Consider the following 20,026-nt stretch of genomic DNA (forward strand, 5'->3'; position numbering starts at 1 on the left):
CGTTTATCGATCACGACAAGCCAGTGTTCCTCATCAACAAATGTTTCGCATGATCACGTCAAAATAAATTATTTTTCGCCTTTGGAGAGACGATTCCACTCTGGGATTAGGGTGTCTCGATAACACGGTTGAAGGATCCCAAGATTACGAGATCTACCACGAGCCACGACACGTTTAAATTTCCTTTTTGATACTGTTCATTCATACTTAATGCATTTCTAATGCGAAGGTGTTCTAGTGCCAATTCCTCCAAGGGCCGAGTTCACCAAGTGAAGATCGTCGCGTTATTTCCCGCAATTACGCAATCTGTGATCTAATCACGCCGTGACTGTGTGATCTACGCATGCCCTGACCGCCGTACAACATTGACAACCACTCAAAGTGCCAAGTTCACCGGCAAACATTCCAGTAACCAATCATGGTGACCGGTACCGCTACGAGATCTACCACGGCCGAATTCACCAAGTGCCGAGTTTGTGCGGCCGAATTCACTAAGTGCCGAGTTCACTGGTAATCGGGCAGATACGGAATAATAATAATAAGAACCGGCCTGGTGTAAAATGACCAGTGTAGTCGAACCACCACCATGAACACCACAAACAAACAAATAAACATCTAACAAGGAAAAGAAATTACCTTTGCAGCCTTTGACAAACACAGTTACCATTGAAACCAGCAATTAAGGTCTTATTCGAAAGCAGAATAACAACTGTTTTAGTGGACATATCAAATCAAATGTTGGAAAGTTCATGTAAAATAGCCCAAAATATTATCTTACTGTGACCATATTCCATCAATATGGTCTGGCTAGCCAAATTCTCTGGGCCAACATAATCAAGCTGCGTTTGGTTTCAACGATTAATAATCTTGTTACTGGATTCGAGGTATAATTGCACTTAAATATCAAATTTTCCTCCATTAATCAACATTAAGTTGAAAATGTCCATTCTTGCACCAACTTTTATAAAATCATGAATCAGTGTTCTACAGGAATGTATCTATATGACTTATATACCTAGAAAATTCAAGCATAAATATTATGATATACCGTAGGTATAGGTACCGGTAATTCAGATGTTTGAAGCGAATTATAGTGGTCTAATTTCACTAAATTAGAGCGAAATGCCAGCAATATAATTGTAATCTAATTCGGAAAAACGGTTTAGCTCTAATTCTAACCTGGAAAAGCTGAAACTTTTCTATAGTTGTCTACACCTGTTTTGCAGAAAGTCAAACAGCTCTAGGCGTCATATACTACAGGCAATTCGAAATACCCCATAAGCTATATGCTACTGCATATATACCTTTAACCCGCTACCTCAGTCAGTCACAATTCCTATATATTTACGGCATTTACCATACAGAAAGAGCGAACTATGCCTGGCTGCGACCTGTTGCGCTTCAAATCTTTGTATGGCGCGATGACGTAAAATTTGAATCGCCGAAATATTCTAGAAGTCACGCATCGATAATCATATTCCTAAACGTACAACATATCACTTATTTAGTTATTCTCTGAATAAAACTATTAACCATACTCGTTGAACATGCGAGATTACCGAAAGAGCGAATATATATATAATGAAGATCATATATATCAGAGGAAAACAAAACTATTCGACCTTAGAGCAACAACACGAATATACAACACCGGTGACATCCTCACGCAATAAAACGAAGGGAGAACATTGTTTTCTAGTGGATAGAACGAAGCTACCGCATGAGATCGAACAAAACCGGATAGAATTCATCGTTATTGAATGTACCGAAAAAGTCATCCTTTCTACGTATTTTAGTCGTACCCGCGAGAGATAGAAAATTTGCATTATTAGGTTAACTACCGGATATAACGAAGCCTAATGCATGAGATGGAACAACACCGAGTATGAATTTATTCTGTTTGAATATAACCACAAGACCATCCTACTACGTATTTTAGACATTCCCTCGACACTTAGAAAATCAGAACCTAATCGAGATGATCCCGGATGATCCTTTTACGGTTTTGTGTTTGCTGGGACCAGATGTAAGCATCTGTTGGATTGGGAAATGGGAATTCCCAATTTGTTGGCTCGGCAACAAATTGTCCAATTACCAGTCAAAAGAGATGAGACGCAAACAGGTATTGTAGTTAAGCTTTTTAATGACATATTGGCCATGACCTAAGTACTCCAATTTCATCTTGGTAGTGTGACCAATTGGTGTATGAGGATTTATATTTTTGTTGTGAAGAAGTACACTTTTTATGCTATCTTCTGGATCCTGTCGAACCGAATGTTACCTGGGATCTATTGGATATTTCACATGAGTTTTTTGCGTACGACTCCTGTAGCGCCGATGACTATCGGTACAATGTTTATTTTGCATCGCCACATTTTCTCATATTCCATTTTGAAATCTGAGTATTTCCATTGCTTTTCTGATTCTTTTTGTATTATATTTGGATCAGCTGGGACGGCCAGTTCAATTATAATTACCAATATTCCGTTATCAAACGGTACAAATGGAGGGTATTGAAAAGGATATTTGAATCATCGGTAAGGAATGTTGATATATACCTGCTGTTTCGACACAAGGCCACAATGTCGACAGGGTCATTACTAATTCGACAATTAAGTTTTAGCTAACGCTCGTAAACAGGATCCAATTATTCATAATGCATTTAATGTCAACGTATCCATCATACTCAATAGTAAATTGTTTTTCTATGACCGCATGACCTTTATCAGAGAATATGCAATTATACGTCAGCAGAATAGATGAACAATATTGGCAGAACCTCTTCGTGATAACATTTCTTGTTTGTTGGTTGTGGCTATAATTTGCGGTTGCTGTTGCTAATCTGCGCTCCGGGTTACTGAAACACGATATCATATTATCGACCTCGCCTTCACACACCTGACATCTCATCTTTATCGATGGTTCTATTATTTTATTTTCTATTAGCCTAATCGTCATGTTATTAAATGCTACTTCTTCTCGCCGTCTGTATTAGGACCAGGTGAATGTAATGTCCGATTTCAGAGATCACTCCAAGTCATTTTGACAGCTTCCTATCTTTTCAGTGTATTCCAATCTTGCGATGTTCTGATGTGACGACATTATAAATAAACTGATATTGCTTGAAACTGTTTTTTTTTTTGGCTAAATCAGTCTTAATATACTTACAGCTTCAAGGACCTTTGTGTTGCTGTAATTTAACATATGCATGAGTCGCAATCGAAATTCATACTTTTATGGTAAATAATTTGGTGAGTTGTGCGATGATCAGAGCCAATTTAAGTGAATGCATGGTTTGGACAGACTGACGGCAAATTCAGCCGTCATTTCCTATAACAATGCATTTATATATAATATGTGGAAATCAGCAGTGGTCTCAGCCGTTTCGAGCACGCAGCACTACAAAAGTTTCTAAAATAGTTAGCGGACCGTTGAAACTCAAAAGTTGATGTCGACAAATGTAATGACGACTGCTGTTAGTAGCAAGTATGGTACCTGAGAGTGGAATTTTGCGTTTTTTTCAATTAAATGCATTCCTGATTGTATTTACGTAATTTTGCGGTAATTTGTCTGCCGAGTGAAGGTAGCCTACAGTTACATTGCCCAGTCAGGCAGCAGGTGTCGATCACAGCCTCCTATGCAGAAGACCGGGGTTGGCCGACAATGCTAACTCTACTAATATTTTTCTCTTTTAGAATCTCAAGAGAGGAAGCGTTCCGGAGTCGTTCTAAACATTTTTTCTCGCTGCCATGCTAATTTCTCACTAACCACAACCATACTACGAATACAATGCGACGCACGCAAGACCTGGCAAAAGAGGGACCCGTCCACCTATTAAACAGCTTAAAGAGATACTTGGGGGGTACGGAACCTTAATATACAATTAAAACGTATATTCCTATTGCAACCAGCTGGAACAGTGGTTATCAACCGTTTTGGCTTCTCGGACCCCTTTTGACCGTCAAGGACCCCCCTTGTGGACCCCCTCAAGTTTTAGTTCAATTTTAGCTCAATTATGTTGCAACCTTCATCTATCTTGTGTAAATATGAACTGTAGGCTTGTGATAAACAGCAAAATAATGATTTTTCTTGAAAATAACATCATGCTATTTATATAGAAATTGGTAGACTTTTAATATTTCGAAGCTAATTTTGCAGCTATATTTCTTGGGGTACGTGGTCGTAAATCTATTTCATTTCCACAACGATAGATGAAGGCTAATGCAATATTACCGCATAACGCTGCCGACGATACTTTTGGTGTGATCGAAACATTTATGGCACCAAAATTAAGAAACATATATTTAATGAACATATCACGTCCAGCCTAGTCATTTTAACTAACATCCCATCCTGAAGTTATTCTGGAATAGTGGTTATTTATATCACATGCAGCATAAATGGATTTCGTGGCGAGGTTTCAATCCCATCATTGGGACAAATTAGAGAAAATTATTCGGAAATTTGTATTTCAAACGACTGTTCACTAATTTGATGAGACTGACAACTTCAAATCGAAAAGATTTCGCAAACATTACGAAGTCACCCTGATTGACTATGCTATCTCCCTATTTTTATTTTTTCCACAAACCCCAACAAAACGTATCTAAACAGCAATATGTTTGTATCAGTAGGTTATTGGCAATTCGGCAATGAAAATGAATTTGGACAGTAGGATATTTCATGTGAGACGATTATTATAATGATATGAGTCATGAGGTTTTAGCAATTGTGGTGCGAAGCTGCCTAATGCTTTCTCAAATTAAAAGAAATTTAAAAATAGTTTGCTTGCCGACCCCCTGATTTTGCTCCGCAGACCCCCGGTTGAGAACCACTGAGCTAAAATATGTTCGCCTGACACTCGTCAGGGGTAATCGTCGGCAACTAGTAGTTAGTTGGAAAGAACATTGTATATCAACAATTATATCACAAAATATGCCGCCACCGGCATGAAATTTCGAATAATCGGGGCGAAGAGAAAACACCCTATCAAATAAAAAAGACCATGCAAACGGCGCGTATCAATGCGTCAGCCAAATGTTATTGTTCGCATGTTGTCACCGCAGAGGTGGTCAAATGAAATGTTACCTAAGCTGACGCTACATCACAATGTGGCTAATTACGTACCTAGCGAAATTTTAAATCAGTTTAGTTTTTGATATTTTATTTCTTTTATCGATGCTTCCAACATCTTGTATTCCACAATTAAGGCGTAAAATTATAAAATATCTTGTGGACCGGCGGTTGAGAATCACTGCAGTAGAGCACAAATCTAGAAAACACACCTGAATTTCAAAGCTGATTTAATTCTGCTGCAAAGTACGACTAAGGATGAATGAATGAACGAACGAACGAACGAACGAACGAACGAACGAACGAACGAACGAACGAACGAACGAACGAACGAACGAACGAATGAATGAGCTGATCAATCAACCAAACAAGGAAACGAAGAATGAAGAATAGTTACATATAAGGACTAAGGACGCACTGGATTGTGGTCGAAGAATAATAACAGTAAATAAAGTGTCATGGACTGGAAAGTACCAGGAGCAAGTCATTGTCATTGGACGTTTCCAGTATCGGTATCTTACATAAAACGAGTAGTACCAACAAGCCATTTTGTAAATATAATAGCTTCTGTGCACTGAATGTTATGGAGACTATACCATCAAATGTTATTGGTATCCAAAGGAATTGTGAATATTTCAAAATGATTTGATTATTCGATTAAATAGAGGTTTAGCCTACACTACATAGTAGCTGGAAATTGTTGAACAAGGATTGTCCGGTATTATTATATTTTGCGATAAGATATTAGGGATGGTGTGAACGCGAGGTTCACGTTCGCGTTCTGTGTGTGAACCTCGGAAATTTAGAGGTTCACGTTCACAAACGAACGTTGGTAGGTTCTGCACTGTGAATCTTTTTCATATATTACAATTTTCACTTCATTATAACATCTTTGGTTGAAATTTATTGCATTTCAACTGCGGGCCACTCTATGCATATCGCTGGCGGCATAAAAAATCAACACTAAACGAGCATGCACCTTGACGATCTCAAAAATTTTACCAGCTTTGTTATGAAAATTTGCTCGAAATATCCAGCTTTCCGTTTGTGAATATTTAGTGACTCTCTGCTGTGAGCTTGACCCGCAATCACGCAACATCAAGAGCGAAATACCCTACATGTAGGTAGTCAGCGAATGATGCTTATTCAATCAATCAATGAATCAATCTCAATATCATATGTTTGTTGTATCATAAAAAAACAAATCCGTGCGATTGGGGTGTTGGCTACTGCTGTATAACTTGTTATAGTAATATCAGTAGCAAGTACAGAAACCCCTTTTAAAGTCTGCTCAATATAAACGTCGAAATTGTCGGCAAAGCGGCGTAAGATATTGATTTTATGGGATAATTATATCATTTGATTGCCCGAGTTGATACATTTGGCGACGTTTAATACGTCAATATGTACTTCAGCATTGTTGCATTATGTGGCACGAGTCGTCGCTAGGTATCGTGTACATTGATATTGACAATGACTTCACTGAAATGCAGGGTTGAAATTAGCAATATGACATCACGTGACGTCATGAGGTTCACGTTCGCGTTCACACAGAACCTTTCAAAAAGGTTCGCGTTCACACGAACCTGAACCTTTCAGAGGTTCACACCATCCCTATAAGATATGCTGGCGTCATCACGAGAACTCAAATTGCCTATTCTATAGAAATATACGATTATGATTATACGATAAGTAATTTCATATCAATGATATAGATCCCCGCTCTTTTTCATTCTGTAATGCGGTAATGTGGATAGAGCATGCTTGTTTTGCTCTCCTGGGGCCGATTGTACCATTTGTCTGTGCTTTCAAATAGGTTCATTGCAAACATGTCACTTTTTATCGCCTAATTATTTAATTTTATAAATACAGCAACCGCGATAATGAGCTCGATAATTTGACGACATGAGATTTGTCGAATATTCAACTCAAACGATAATTCGAGTCACCAGGCGGCTGGTACTAATTAATTAAACTTGCGCAATGATTAATTCGTTCGTTTGTCGATATGTTTATTGTCAAATATTGATACAGCAATTCGCGTTGCATTTGACATTTTATCGCAAAGCAAGAGCATCCTTTAGGCAGGACTTTATTTGATATAGATCCGTACCACTCAACTATTTTTCACGTAGTGCACCATTAAAGTTGTACACAACTATCACGATATCACTATTCATGACAGTTAAAAGGGTTGCTGAAACTCTGAACTATATGCCCACAGTGGTCACTTCCTAACCAAGAGTTGCTTCTTAATGAGATATACCTAAATTAGGAAGAATTCCCGATAAAGACGCGTTTAGGAGAAGCACTGAATTATGTCGGTGACAAGATAACAGGAAATACTGAATAACACTCTTAAATCCACGGAATACCGTCATTTCTCACGGATACGCTATTCTGCCAAATACCACCGAAAAGGCTAAATTTGGGCGCGAGGATCATGGACCTTCTAATCCCTGGATTGTACAGTTCATCAACCAATTAGTTCATGGGCAACTTCGATATTTTCTTCTCGGGTTTTGATGACAATAAATGTCATAATTTTAAATATGGATACCCCACTTGCCTCAATAAACAAATACTCATTATTAGGGCGGTTTTTTTTTTACCAAAAAAAAAGAAAATTTTGACCTAAAAAATCAAAATTTTGACTTTTTTTGACCTAAAAAAATGAATTTTGACCAAATTTTGACCTAACGTATGCAAATTAGGTGTTTTCCCAAATAATGTCAAAATTGTATCAGTTATCTACATTTTCGGTTGTAACTGGCTGTCCCAACAAAGTAGTTTGGCCTAAAAAAACGTTTTTGGCATAGAAACAGGCAACTTTGTACATATAAAAAACAATATTTTAACGAAATCTGGCCCTATGAAGAACTCCGGTGGTTGCAATACGTATTATGGTGGAAATGATTAAAAAAAAAAAATTGTAGTACAACGAGAGATACTTTCCTATATTCTTGGGTAAAAAGTGCATGTCCTTACTTGCCAAGGGCGTTCAACAGCAGAAGCTGTTGGCTGACAACACTCAAGTTGTGCATACGCTACTGGTGACACACCATGTTGCTTCATTCTGACAATGTTGTCTATTACAATTTTTCATCATGCGCTTCTCAATATAAGAATGATGCCCCAGTTAGGATATTGCGGTACGTTGACCATAATACCATGTCCAACTATTTGTTTTATTTGACCGTTGATGATTCAGTATAAGCAGACATTAAGCCGTTTACAACAGTAGGCCTATAAAGTAGGCTACAAGCTGTAAAATATCAAATGATACGTTCGCCGACAGTGCAAAATCTACGATACAAACGAAATAAAGACATCAAAAATGTTTTGACTTTATGAACAATTTTGACAAATTTTGACCTAACGCTACAATTTTGACAAAATTTTGACAAATTTTGACATGTCAAAACAAACCGCCCTACTCATCATCTATAAAATATGGATACATTTCAGTACCAGTTATTATCGCTCCACGACCCACCAAGACCTTTTAAGTTCCGGCTAACATACGAAGTCGCAAAAGGTGTTACCAAATAAAACCTTGGCCGAAAATTTCAGCCGGATGTTGACTTGAAGCAGGGCTCTTGAACACGCGGCCCGTGAGACTATTTTGTGCGACCCGCGTCGTAATTTTGTTTTTTTCAAGTATTTACCAATATTTAAGTACTACATATCTTTTTTTCAGAATTACAAAGTTGAAGATTACTTTAAAATTGCTCCAAAATCCAAAAGCTACTCATCAAACATCATATGCAATCGCTACCACGCGGCATTAAGTCATGTTGCCTATTCATGATGATAAGACTCCGCAAACACGTCCGTACTGAGTGGCTGACCGAGTACCGTTCAATACAGACGGGAAACCACTACAAACGTTTCCACCAAACGGTACAAACAACATTTCCCTCGATTCAAAGATCGCGTTTGTATGAAACGATAATATTCCGTCTTTGATCCGGCCATTGTCGCCTAAAAGGGCATTTATTTAAAATAGGCTGCAGCGACACGCCTTTGTGTGACTTATGCCTCGTGCCCTAGAATGTGGATCACTTCCTCCTCGCATGCCCAAAATACGATTGGCACCGAGCATATTTGATTGATTTCTGCTTGAACTGGAAAGTCGATTTTACCACGTATAACCTTCTCGTACGGACAAAACTTATCTCGCCTCTCGTTGAGTTCGTCCTCGCCAGCAATGTGTTGATTTGAACAAATTTTTTCTCAGGTACACGATTTGCGACATGTAATACGACATTTCTGTCGTGGCGCACCAGACCGATAAGGTGACAAGCGCCACAATGTCCCATTTTCACAATTATAATAATAATAATAATAATGATAAGACTCGATGATCATGGATGATATTTGTTAATCACAATCGCCTTTGTTAACCCTTGGTGGATAGTTAGTTACATCTGGCTCCCTTTACCCATGTTTTGACGAGAAAGAAAAGAAAACTTAGCGGTATACGCTTCACAACTGTAACACCGATGGGTTGTTAGGCGATTGTACATTCCTCCTGTTATGACACAATATTTATTATATTCATGATGCTATTTATCTCTGTCAATATTCGAAGGTAAAAGTAATGCGGTTTTAATTTTACTAGGGCTATGTGATGATCGCTGGCCTATTTATCGGTGTCCGGTCAATACCGAGAAAACAAATTCCGAGAATGCCATTACCGGGAATAGACACCATGCACCGAGAATGGACATTACCGAGAACGGACACCACCGTGAACGAACATTACCAAGAATTCAATATGTACAATGCAGGCATGCAATGCATACGTACAGGTCTTGTGTATGTGCATCGCTGCGTTATCACACTCGTTGGCGATTATCAAATATAAATCTCGACAACGTCCGTCGCAGTAAGTTAGATTCTTGGCATTAGCCATTCTCGGTAATGGTTATATCGACAGTAGAAACCTATTTATCAGGAGTATATCTGAATCCTGCATTAGGCTACATTTCTCAAACGCAGTGATATCAGATCAAACTATGTCAAATTCTAAACTATACCACATCTAGCTGCGGCATGTTAAATATCTGCTAGCTGCAAAATTATAACACCGCAGCTTTTTATTTGTCCCTCGCGTATCTCACAATCTTGACAAATTATGCTTACTCTCTACCAAGTACAACAACAATTTTATTCAGGTAGTTATACATGGAATTTTATTTAGTGCCAGGTATGAATTGCTACAGTGATAAGTCACATTTTCACGATGTGAGTGAAATGTTAATCTGCAAGTTTGGCTCACTTTCAATAAGACTATTTCATGTCATCAAATAAGGCTTACCGGAGAGTAATTGGATAGCCCGTTTGATGCTGCGGCTCGCGGAGTACTCAAAAATTAGGAAATTGGGCTGACGAAGTACTGTTTCGGCCCTGCAATGTACACATGTATGTATAATTGTACATTGCCTCGCCTGTACTTAGTACAACCGATAATATTAGCTTATTTTCTTGTACCAGCTATGTCGAAATTGGAATAAATCGGGGACGATTTTTTCGAATCTCAGCTGTTTTACCCGTAGTTTCTGAAGGAAGTTGGTAGTCCTATTGAAAAGTGTTTTTTACCTTCCATTCGACGCCCATATCTGTATAGTAGGATATTGACCCGTTATAGGGTGAAACTTCGTGACAGGACCAATGCAAGTACACTTGTGACACTATAAAATCGATAATTTTCAAACAAGGTTCAAAGGGTCGAACCCGACTAAGTTCTTTTGCGAACGCGTACGCGAACCTCCGAATTACCAAGCATCGCAACATACCTAATATTCCTAAATAATAATAATAAATAATAATATAATAAATTATAGAATGCCGAATATAACAATATATCGCTGTACATAAAAGGCAATAAAATATAAAAGTAAACGATATGTATAAAATCCGAAGTGCACTGTAAAAAATAAAGGTGTCCATAGACATGTTTACACCTGGTACCTCCTAATACATGACCGTCATGTAAAACCGGAAGACAGGTTCAGCTCTACCTGTTGCCTAACATGTTTCTTCCCGACATGTAATCTCGTAAACACGTCCGACCTAAGATTCCAATTGACCTTTAACCTTGACTGATTGGCACAGGATCAGTAGCCAGGATATGAATTGAAACAAGCAATTCAGAGTTGGATCAAATGATGTGTATTGAGAACAAATGCATCAAAAAAAGAAAAATTCTTGAAATGGCGGAAGTTTCGAATAATACGTAATGAAATAAGAATTACTATAACGGCTAAAAATATTGACATGTCATGAAGCAATTAATTTACTACTAACAGCCACAGTGTAAGCCGAAGAGTACCTAACGTTAAGAAGTTTTGGTACTTATGCAATGAAAGAAGAATTATTACAATGGCTAAAAATATTGGCCCGTCATCAATGAATTAATTTACTACAAAAAGCCACAGTGTAAGTCGCAGAGTACCTAACGTTAAGAAGTTTTGCAACTTGTGCAATGAATGAAGAATTATTACAACGGCTGAAAATATTGGCCCATCATCAATGAATTAATTTACTACAAAAAGCCACGGTGTAAGTCGCAGAGTACCTAACTTTGAGAAGTTTTGCAACTTATGCAATGAATGAAGAATTATCACAACAACGGCTAAAAATATTGGCCCCTCATAAATTAATTAATTTACTACAAGAAGCCACAGTGTAAGCCGCAGAGTGCCTAACGATAAGACGTTTTGGAGCTTATGCAATGAAAGAAGAATTATTACAACAGCCCCTAAAAATATTGACCCGTCATCAATGAATTAATTCACTACAAAAAGCTACAGTGTAAGCCGCCTAGTATCTAATGTTTCGAAGTTTTGTACATATGTAATGAAACCAGAATTATAATAACGGCTAAAAGTATTGACCCGTCCTCAATAAATTAATTAAATTAATTTACAATGAACAGTCACAGTCAGACACACCTAACGTTAGAAAGTTTAGAAACGTATGTAATGAAACAAGAATTAATATACCGGCTTGAAATATTGACCGGTCCGCTATTAAGCAAGTGCTTACAAATTGTCACAGTAAAAGGCGGCAAGTACCTAATGTAATGTAAAAAAGAATTATAACCGCTAAAAATATTGACCTGTTCTTGGTGAATTATTCAAATTAATTCATCACGAATAGCCAAAGTCTACGTAACGTTACAAAGTTTCGAGACGTATGTACAGAAACAATATTTGATTTGCTACGAACAGCCGCAGTGTACTTAACGTTCGGAGAGTTTGTGACGGCGGACCATGAATTAGAGGCTCATGGTGCGAACTTGATGTTGAACAGCCAGTATTGTGGCCATAGCATGATGGAAGCTTCTGACCCCTTTGATAACTTTGCCATAGAAGAGAACTTTCCATTCATTCAGGATCGTATTGTACTTGATCGTCGGATATAATTCTTCGGCTCCTGATAAATGAAAATGATATTAGCTTAGTACTATCGATGTGGTCAGAGATTAAGAATTGATCAAGTATTAGGCCTAATAATAGGGTTACCATACGTCCTCTTTTAATAGGATTTGTCTTCTTTTTTTGACTTTTTTAGAAGTGTCCTCGGAGGACGCCCTTTTGTCCTCTTTTTTGAGATTTTGTCCTCTTTTTTGAAAATTTATGCGAGTGATATGCCGTAAATTAGCACAGAAGTGACGCTACGGCTAGTATTTCGGAGTGAAAAACGGTGATTTATTTTTTTAGTAAACCTGTTACTAAGTGGGAAAATTCATCGATTTTTCAGAATCCTTCTCCGGTTTTGCAAGTCGCAAATTTCTGAAAAAGTGTCCTCTTTTTAGATTTCCAAAATATGGTAAGCCTACCTAATAAGTCATTACCGCGTGAGTCCGGGTCATGCAAAGAGGTAAGGAAACGATCATATGTGATGGTGATTTTAAGGATATCAAGCGACCATAATGGTACCCACAGTGGAATGATTTCAGCATCAGTCGTAACTTTCCAAGTGAAATAGGAGGGGACACGGGAAATTCTCGTTACTCACTGATATTGGATTACATCATTCTTTCAATTTAAGGTGACCTGTCGAGATACCAATTCTTATCAAATAAAGTGTTAAAGGGGTACTGCGCTCTAAAAATGATGTGGTCTCAAATTGAAGAACAAATAGAACAAAAATTTTTGGCCGCAGCCATTTCCTTCAGAACGCCACCGTAATGGAGCTGCAATTTATTGAAATTTTTACAAGACCAGCTGCCGCGGCTGCTTAACCCGTTACACGGCACGATGTCTTCATCGTTGCACTTTCTCGACGCGATAAGGCGGTCACGTAGAGAACAAAACTTAGACACATTTCCTTCATAACATCGGCTGACAACTATCTAAAATTCGTTCTCTGCGTGACTGCCTAATCGCGTCGAGCAAGTGTGACGGTGAAGATATCGTGCCGTGTAACGGGTTAAGCAGCCGCGGCAGCTGGTCTTGTAAAAATTTCAATGAATTGCAGCTCCATTATGGTGGCGTTCTGAAGGAAATGGCTGCGGCCAAAAATTTTTGTTTGTTTTTACCTTCAATTTGAGACCACATCATTTTTAGAGCGCAGTGCCCCTTTAATACGGCAATACAGTGTTAATAGTGCCATAAATTGCCTTTTTTGTATGATGTGAATGATGTAGCCCGATGGCAGTGAGCCATGCGATTTGCTTGTGTCCACAACACAGTAGGACATAATGCTTTCACATATACCAAACAACTCACTTTGTCAACAAACAGGAAGCTGCCATAGTTGTCATTGAAGATCGTTGCGATCCCAACCATCCACCCCAGTTTTTGTTGACCTGAACGAGAAGTGCCAGAAATCAACTAAATGTATGTTTTGTCGCGACTGCGACATCGTAAAGTAAATCAGCGACTTTGAAACCTTTCGCGGGCCCCTCTAATGTTGATGAAGATTTTCAGTCATCCGACAGGAGGGAACAGGGTTGGGCAATGGTGAAAACATGACATATATTAGTACGCAGCAAATTCGATGACAATTATGTTATGACAAGTAAGTGTGCAGTCATGTCCTGCAAGGATTTGCAGGTCGCCTTTGTATACCGCTGGGCTCATTTGACAACGAATATTCCAAGCTTGGACATATGAATATCAAGGTTGCGGCGAGGCTGCGTATATCGCGTTGTGCAAAGGTTCCACCGCTCATTTGTGCGAGTACTAATAAATATTATATTCAATTTCTAGAATCGCCGTGCAGCCCAAGGGTTGGTCGCCCTTATATCTAAGGAAGAAATGTCTATGTCTGGAAGTATGTGCGAATAAAAAATTCAAGATAACTAAAATCTGGCCAAAAAGAACAATGTATGTTAATTTAAAAAGTATCTTTAGGTCACCTACGAGTTTTGTACACTGACTTCACTTTTTGCTAACCCAAGGTTATAATTAGGGCCATTCAAAGTCATATTATGTTCTATGCATCAGCAAGTCGTGAAATCAATTTCAACACAAAACCGTATCCCTTTGAGGTATATTGAAGCTATGAAGTAACATTTTCCTGGTTAGGTCATGAAGCTCAAAATTTACATCAAGAAGCGATTGCACAAGAATGAGGTTTAACAAATAATGGAGCTGCAAATACAAGACATTTCACCAGCGCTTTATGCACACCTGCAGAAGTGGCAACCCACATCAGCGTCTGTGAAGCTCTCACTTTCCATACCAAAGTCATCTTACGTCCGAATCTTAACTTCAAAGACTTTAACATTTCACACTACTACTGTACTACAACAGTGATTTAGAATAAAAAGTGGACGTGTATGCCTGTTGTTGCATAGGTTTTACTCTTTTAGTTCTGTCAGTGCCGATGTTTGCATGTCAAAATACAGCATTTTCACATAAATTCATATTTTCCAAAAAATAAAATCATAATATTGATTTTCTAAGGTCATATAAAAAAGGCCCTAGTTATAATATATGTCATTTTTTGTGTCATGAACAATGATTGCGCATGCTACAAATGCCGAGGGTTTGTGCCATCAGTGACTTGATCATAACACTGCTTTATACCTACGGTTCTGTCCACTTGCCTCTTCTTGCGTTTTAATGTATCTCGATGCTGCGCTCGTCGTCTGTGGAGAGTATACATGTTGACTCTGTAGGACAAAATAGATCTTAATTAAAACATGACCGATTATCGGTGCAAGGTGCTACTCCTCGCCAATGTTCCTTCTAAGCTGCTCGCATGCGCACATATTGGAGAAAAATTAGACGTAACATTGTCTGTTGGTGTTATCAGTATCATATCAAAATATTCATATTGAGGATATCTAGATGAGGAAAGCATGATACTAAAATGCTCACATTGCATGTTGAGACTCGAGAATACTTGCAGCGTTGACTAGATTTTTCCACAAGCTGCAGAGATTTCCATTTGTCGCAGCGTCCATGCTTCTGCTATTTCAAGTTCAAGACGAGAACTTCTTTTTCATGGTGTCTTCGCCATTCCCTCATCTTGTTGCAGAGCTTGTCTTTCCATGATCCCTGCAATGTGGCATAGTTGAAGAAAGGTTTGGATTAAGTTTGGACAAACTTTTGACATGTCTGTCACCAACATTGAAAAATTGGAATGTAATGCAGCCTCTGCTGTATGATATTACACATTGATATTAATCGTCAATAATTGGTGCGTGCATACGTCGTAGGACTAGCCTATTGCATGAACGTGGTAGGGGGATTGTCATTATCAGTGACTTGATCCCAACACTGCTTTATACCTACCCAATGCGCATCGATCAACATCGGCTAAATCTCGAATAGACTTTGTGTTGATATCCCATTCAAAGTGGCCTCATGACACGATTCGAATGTTATTTTTCATCCTAACCTGAATCTTTTCTTGTCACGTATAGTCTTTTTACCCACTCGACACTTATTGCTTTTTGCTGTACCTCGATGCAGCGCTCGTCTCCTGGAGAATATACCGATGCAGGTTGACTCTGTAATAAATATCTTCATCAAAGCCCAGCGAATTACCACCTTGCCGGTAATATTGAGTCAGTTTATTGCAGAAATAGCAAAAGTTTTTTCAGGCCCAACTATTTCGTAAGAGCAGACAGTTCCGATCAAAAATGAAGATAAGCAGTAGCCTAAAATTCTAAGGTAATGGGGAGGAAACAGGCAATTTACATATACAATATCACAATTTCTTCAAAATTAAGATTTTCAGGGTGAAAAATGTCAAAATTGTCAATTTTATCGGTCAAAATCTTCGGTTTTTAGATAAAAATAAAATCACTCATATCAACATATTCTAACATATTCAATTCGGGAAACAAAAAAGTACTACCGTAATTTTTCAAGTATAGAACGCCCCCATGTATAATACGCACCCCTAAAATAGCATGCAAATTCTGGGAAAAAGCCTGTACCCATGTATAGTACGCACCCTGCATTTCAGTACATGAATAGTTCCGATTTCGTATACGATGTCATTCTATTTTGCGATGTCACTCTTGAACAATCATTACATAACGATCGCTAATCAAGTAATCATCATACAATTAGCGGGATTGTCTTTAAACGATAGTAGATAGCAGTTAAAGCCTGCGAAGCGGGCGGCGCGATAGTTCGGGCTAGCGACGCGACACCTTGAGCACGAGGAGACCTTTTACAGATGCGATTGCTAATAATTATACAATTAACGGTATTGTCTCTAAACGATAGTAGATAGCAGCCAAAGACTGCGAGGATGCGGGGAGTTAGTTTAGGCCAACGAACCGACATCCAACATCTTGCTCACGATGCCTATTATAGATGCGATTGCGCCTAGGCTAACGGTTATGTCATGCGCAACAGGTCTGTTGGAGATGCGACTGATTACGCAAGCGTTTATATCTTGCGCACATGGCCTCTTGTGTATGTATAAATTGCGTATGCGATTGTTCGGGCCTGTCGTTGACGCGATGAATTGGCGAAAATTGCAGCGCGCGAGTGTCTATAAGTGACCTAATTTCGCTTGCGTTCAAACAGCAAACCAACTCAGCAGGAGATCGCATGCTTTTGCACACGACTCTCGTTAATTGGATACACGCTTCCCACTAATTACTACGCGCGATGGCTGAAAGTGACGCGCGATTGGAAACAAACATAAGAATGAGGATAAGTGTGATTTCAAGTTTTTTATCGAGAGAGATTTCTTCCAAGCGTGTTGTTCCCATGTAAAATACGCACCACCCGATTTTAGGGCAAAAAATCGTGAAAATTTTGCGCATTATACATGGAAAATCACGGTAACCTATGGTGGATTAGTAATCTATATAGACCATGAATGGCCAACCTTTTCGGCTGAAGGGCCCCATGCAATTGACGAACGAGTGCGCGGTCCACTAGCCACGCCAAGCGGGTAAAATTTTCGAAGTTTTTAAATGAACAAGGTCAATAATATTATTACTGGAGTATTGCGGGTCTATTGTATACCACCCGCTAGGCTCAGATTGCAAGGACACGACTATTCGGCGTCTGGCCACATCGATAACGAAGATCTCCAATAATATGCGACAATCATTTTGTGCCTGCATTTCACCATTGACGATCTTTATGCGAGCGCAAACGCGAAAAGACTTTCTCCCGTAATTGCGAATACAGTTAGACTCAATCGGATAAATTAGGCGTTTTTTTTTTTTCGTTTTCAGTAGTGGGTAGGCTATCCAAGCAAGAAATCGTGCGACAATTAAACACGCAAAGCGTGAAGAAAAATTTCGCTGCTATTCTAGTTTATTGTAATGTACGACAGTTTACTGAAAATGTGACTGGACCCTGGATCTGCCAATGCGTCAGAACTGATATTTTAGTCATCAACATCCCAAGCGTCGCAGTCAGAATTGTAATTTTTTGTTGGCAATGCAAGTTTGCAATCTGAGCAATTCATTTTCGATAATATAATAGGAAATTACCGTAGCTAACGGGTCACGCAAAACCCTCTCGCTGGCCACCCCTGATATATACAGGCCAATGCGATAATTTCGGAGCCGGAGCAGCAGCTGGAGCAGGAGCAGTTTCAATTTGCGGCTGCTCTAAAGCCCTGCATATAACACGGCGTGATTTTGACTAAAATCTATATTCGTTTCTATTACAGATATCGAACAAGACAAGATAATTTTAGTACAGTATGATCACCATGATCATCGCTTTACGATGATAATTATGTTGTCATGCATAGAATATAATTACTCACTTACATCTTCAAAACCAGTCATATTTTCCCATATCTTTGGCAGACAATTCATAAAAATCGCCGTTCCATTCAAGCGATTTGTCGTAATATTCCGTAGTGAATTTTCTGTCCTAGAAGGTACTACGAACTACACATCTCACAACATCATAAATCTCAGGTAGGTGATCAACTGTGATCACCTTTCTAATATTACCATGGATTATCAGCATTTTCATATTTAATAGCACTAGAGTAATAAATCGCTAACCAGTCTGATGAATCTGAAAAATAGAACGCCATGTTGAAAATTACGCAATTTTAATTACTGGTACTTTTCTTTATCGGCATATAGTTCCCTAATAAACTTTGAAACATATTCTATGATGCAGTCTAATGTAGCCATCTCACCATCAATGTTCCCTCTAAGCTGCGCCCGTGCGCAAATGCACAGGGCTAACACGGTCTCTGTGCACAGAAAATGTAAGTTGTGCACAAAAAATCCAATATGATGACCTTTTTTTTAGTCTTTACGCACTGTTGTCCAAGGGTCTGCGCAGTGAGTTTGTGAGTGTGCTGCTTTGAGCAGACTCGTCAAAAATTAAAGGAACATTGCTCACCATATTGTAATTTACCGATACAGTATACCAGTAAATTATGGAGTCTCTGGTATAATATTTCACCAGGTTGTAAAACACAAAGGAAACCGGTTTCTGTCAGCCTCACACTGAATAACAGTGTAAATATCGGCCAAAGCCTGTCTTGAGGATACCACAAATGTGACAGTGCCCGTCAAAATCTTCATAGAGAAATATTGGACCACCTTGATCCTGATTGACAACATGGATTCTCTTTTGCCGTGTTTGTCACATAATTTTACAGAGCAAACTTGTCCTTCCATATCTTGCATTCGACAAAATGCAACATATTGGCTGGGTATACACATCCTCCCAATATGTTAACTGGCTCAACTTTCTTGGTTTCATCATTTACATAGTTAGGCGAAGACATTCCCAATATGATATACTGTAATCGACTGGTTACCGTATGCACTCTGAAGCTATGGTAAGTGCTGAACGTCATCGGTGGATTGCTGTCTCCACACGGTACCATACTACAGGTGAATGCGGTACACCAACGATGCACATAACGTACATGATTTAGCAAGACTTTCCGGGATGAAAACTGACCACAAACGCATCTTTTAACTGGGCAAGCCCAATCCATAACAGTCAGTCAGCGTCGACAATAAATTCTGTTCTCAGTGCGGTTGGCTTGCTGGCGGCTTCCCGGCAATACAAGATTCTCAACCAATCATGGCGCATACTGAAATCACGTGTGCCGTGAACTTTTTCAACCAATAACAATGGATACTAAAATCTTGTGAGCCGTAAACTAATAGATTACAGCCATTTTTCAACCAATCACGACGGATACTGAAATCGTGTAAGGTGTGAACTAATAAATTACGACGAATACTCACATGTTTTATAATAGATAGCTAACCTATAAGGATAGATTCGCCACAGCTATCGTCACGCTTGCTTGCTCAGCAATATGAACGTTACATAATTTCATATCCCATAGCTTCAGACCCGAGCGCTCAAATTAGATATAGTTGATTTCATTTGAAAGCAACATTCTGAAAATATACATTAAAATTTCAATAGAGCAATGGAATTACCCCGAAGTAGCCTTCAAAATCTGAAAATCAGCATTGTTCCAAACAATCGCAGCGACGCAGCACAATGGTCCTAACGGTGTC

The 20,026-nt window shown here is 38.8% G+C and overlaps 2 long non-coding RNA genes across 8 annotated transcripts; one reads left to right on the top strand and one right to left on the bottom strand.

The window, feature by feature from the left end:
* Positions 1 to 11,227: 11,227 nt before the first annotated feature.
* Positions 11,228 to 19,615, bottom strand: LOC145445004 (uncharacterized). Of its 7 annotated transcripts, none has more exons than XR_013916848.1 (7): positions 18,290 to 19,615; positions 18,005 to 18,132; positions 15,937 to 16,048; positions 15,414 to 15,593; positions 15,120 to 15,205; positions 13,815 to 13,894; positions 11,228 to 12,516 (listed from the first exon to the last, which is right to left on the bottom strand). It is a non-coding gene; the product is annotated as an uncharacterized LOC145445004 (long non-coding RNA). The 7 variants fall into 7 exon arrangements; XR_013916849.1 differs by having other exon boundaries at positions 18,286 to 19,615; XR_013916845.1 differs by lacking the exon at positions 18,005 to 18,132 and having other exon boundaries at positions 15,124 to 15,205; positions 18,290 to 19,614.
* Positions 13,894 to 14,870, top strand: LOC145445085 (uncharacterized). The gene is made up of 2 exons (XR_013916882.1): positions 13,894 to 14,414; positions 14,616 to 14,870. It is a non-coding gene; the product is annotated as an uncharacterized LOC145445085 (long non-coding RNA).
* Positions 19,616 to 20,026: the final 411 nt, after the last annotated feature.

The sequence above is a fragment of the Botryllus schlosseri genome, chromosome 1 (genome assembly GCF_051294905.1).
Source record: "Botryllus schlosseri isolate E-star chromosome 1, Bs_hap1, whole genome shotgun sequence".
In the NCBI taxonomy this organism is placed as follows: domain Eukaryota; kingdom Metazoa; phylum Chordata; class Ascidiacea; order Stolidobranchia; family Styelidae; genus Botryllus; species Botryllus schlosseri.